The following is a 3,668-nucleotide window of genomic DNA, read 5'->3' as shown; positions in this document are numbered from 1 at the left end:
AATTGTTGAGATCTATGTCTCTGAGATTAGCTGAAATGACATTTTTGGTAAGGTCTAAATTTACATTGTATGCTTATAATAGGTGAATTATATCTCCATAAAGCTGTAAAAAAACAACAGCTGTTAAATGGCAGCCTGAGCTGCTGCAAGTTGAGTCCCGTGATTCCTAAGTATTGTAGTCACACAGATCCCCAGCTCAGCGCCACCAACCCCGCCAGGTGCCCTGGCTGTGACTTGTTGGGCATTGCCACTGTCTTTAGAGCCCCCATCTCCCTAGCATTGTGCTGATGACATCACCTCATCCCTCATTTCAGTCTCACAGCAGCTTTATGAGGCACCTGTCGTTATCCCCATTTAACACATGAGAAACTGAGGCTTGGGGACATGACTCCCCAGTGGCACCGAGTGGAGAACAGTGAAGGTGGGATCAGAGCCCAGACCTGCTACTCCACAGAGTGTTGGTCTGTGGAGCTCTGTGAGGTGCCTCCAGCCCCGCCTGTCTCCCTTCCTGCTCCTTGTGAGGCTCAGCTGGCTGCAGCCTCACTTGAGTGGCTTGGGGACTGTGATAAGTGACCAGGGCACCTGTACCCCCACACCCTCCATTGCCACGTCGCACGTTTGGCTGTGTGGTCATGTGAAGAAAAGTGGTCTCTGGCGTCTCTTTGGTACAAGGAAAGTTTGTCCTGAGGCTGTTGTGGTGTGTTGCTGACCTTCCACTCGGCTGCTTAAACCACAAGGCCTGGCTGGGCCTTTCAGGCTGAGAGGTCAGGCCATGGAGAGCCTCAGGCCCTCTGTCTTGACTTCTCATACTCCCTGGACTGGGGCTGAGGGAGAAACAACAGGTTCCTCAAACTCTCATGTGGGTCCAGCTGTCTTCTAGCACAACCTGCACGAAGTATATTCTGCAATAAGTCTTCTCAGCAAAAAAAAGAGGAGGCTGTTTCAGGGTTTCATCATAGCCTCTGGATCCCTGAATGTCCCAGGTTCTTGTGTACTTGCCATCTCAGGACTGTGGGTATCTGGGTCAGGGGCCCTGGGAATACGACCACTTCCCCCTAGCCTGCCCAAGCCCTAAGTGCCTGCCCGCCCAGGTCTCGTTTTCTCCTTCACAAGGTGTGTGGGCCTGTGAGAGGCCGGCAGGTTGGAGTGAGGACAGCTGCCTCTCCTGCCGGGTCCTGTGGGCCATGGCTGCCCAGTGGACATGGCCCAGCAGGCTCAGCCTAGCTTCCCTGCAGAACTGGACTTGGAGCCATGGCTCGGTTGCCCTTGTCCCACCTTTTGCTTCTAGAAACTTCTCTGAGGGCCTGTAGACTCTGGGGACTCCAGGCAACTTTGCTGACAGACCCATAGGGTCTGAGCTCCTTCCCCACTCCCCACGGTCATTGTCCTGTAGGAATCAAGGCCCTTCTCCAGGGGGCCTGCTGTACAACCCCTTCTACAGGGGGCTGGGATCTCTGGAGTAACAGACCCGAGTTTCAATCCCAGCTCTGCCCATGTGCTGGGGTAATTGGTATATCCTCTGAGCCTCAGTTCTAGCTCACCTGTAAAATGAGGACCAAATAAGACGTATACATATAAAGCAATGGCTTGCAGGAGGTGTTCATTCATGTCACCTTCACCTCCCACTCATGATGCTCACTGTTCCCTGCTGGCTGCAGCCCAGCCTGTACAGTATCCCCTCCCCACTGCCCCCTCAGCTCCACCTGGGGGCTGTTCCAGGTATTGCAGTACCAGGGAAGACCATCAGGTAGCACACAGCCCAGGTTCCCCTCGCAGACTGCTGCCTACAGACCTGTGCATTTCCGTACTCTTCTATGGTTTACTGTTGTTTTTAATCCTCACCAAGGATATGTTTTTGTAGATTTTACAGAGAAGAAGGGAGAGGGTGAGACAGAAACATCGAAACATCAATCGGTTGCCTCCTATATGCACTCCGACCAGGGATTGAACCCGCATCCTAGGTATGTGCCCGGACTGGGAACTGAACCCACAACTTTTTTGATGTAGAGGGACGATGCTCCAACTAACTGAACGACCTGGCCAGTGCTACTGTTGTTGATTGTGGTAATGTGCCCTTTAACAAAGGGATGCCTTCTGAGAAATGCATCTTTAGGTGCAAACATCAGAGTATACTTAGAAAACCTAAATCGTAGGACACTACTGTAATTGTATGTGCTGTATACATCTATATAACTGGCAACTCTGTAGGTTTGTTTACACCAATATCACCACAATCATGTATTGATAATTCATGTGCTGTGAACGTCACTAGGTGATAGAAACTTTTCAGCTCCATTAATCTTAGGGGCCCACTGTCATATATGCATTCGTTGCTGACTGAAATGTTTTACAGAGCATGGCTATACACGAGGGCATCTTAATTGTGTCAGGGCCCAGAGCTCTGGCTGAGAACTGTCCCCCTCCCTATCCTCACTGGCCCATGCAGGAGAGGGCTTGCCTACTCCCCTCTCCCTCCCCACAGGCCCTCTGGAGCTTACTCAGACCCCCAAGCCTAGAGCTGAAGTCACTTCCAGCTTGTGTTCACAGGCTGAGAAGCCCTCAGAGGTGGGGAATGGACACACCAGCCCAGGCCTCCTCCCCATCTGTTCTTCCCCCTCCCTCTGGCACTGGTGAGTTGAATGAGACACATGGCCCCTGGTACAGCCAAATATGGACCAATCAGTAGCTGAGTGGAAGGCAGTTTGCTGTCTGAGGTTTGGACTAGTTTATTGTGTCCAGATTATCCATGGACAAGTGGACACGTCTACGGTGTCTTGTAGGATTTCCTAGGGATCCCACCAGTGGCCACGGGCATCCAGCCCCCTTTCCCTGACATTAGCTTGTCCTAGGCTAGTACAAAGGACTCTGCAGTTGGCCACAAGCAGAACTGACCCTAAGCCCAGATAGCAAGGGGATAATAAGCTGTGGTCACAGGAGTGAGGAAACCAGCAGTGGGGTAGGGGCTGGAGCTGAGGCCTGCACAACTCTCTAAGTGTGACACAAGAGGCTCTTGGGCCAGCAGTCAAATGCAGAGTCCCAGGCTCCAGAAACAAGGCCCAGGGACCTGCCTTTTAACAAGTTTAGGGGAGGCTGTCCCAAAGTCAGGACTGAGGACTTCTGGTCTGTGGTACAGGATGGCAGCTGAACCTGCTTGTTAACCCGCCACCTGCAGCTCTGACGCAAACCTGAGGGTCACCTTCTTTCCCAGGATGGGGGCTGCCCTGTGTTCCCCTGCTTCTCTGAGCTTACTGGTTAAGATATGGCAAGAAATAGGGACAATAAGCAAGTGCACCTCCCCACCCTGGGAGACCTCTGATTGCAGGGCTGTGGGTCCTTGCGGGAGGGGAGGTGGCCCTAAGGAGCCCTGGACAGCTCCTCGCCTGCGGCAGCTCCCACCCTCCCTGGGGCTGGCGGCTGAGAGTGAGGCCAGGGATTTGGGTTGCAGCCTCTGGGCCTGAAGGCAGCTTGTAGTCCACCGTCACCTGTGGTGCTTGCGAGGCAGTAGCAGTTGTGGTGGTTGGGGTGGGCGTCAGAGTAGGTGACTATGAAGGCCTTGGGACATCCAGGTCCTGGCCCAGAACCAAGGGTGCCAACTTCCCTCCATCCCCCTCCACCTCTTCCCCAGAACCACCACCGGCTGCACCCACAAAGAAAAAAATTTCAGAGGC

Source organism: Furipterus horrens, unplaced genomic scaffold, assembly GCF_987537825.1.
Source record: "Furipterus horrens unplaced genomic scaffold, mFurHor1.1.pri manual_scaffold_7, whole genome shotgun sequence".
NCBI lineage: Eukaryota > Metazoa > Chordata > Mammalia > Chiroptera > Furipteridae > Furipterus > Furipterus horrens.
This window is presented reverse-complemented; position numbering follows the sequence as displayed.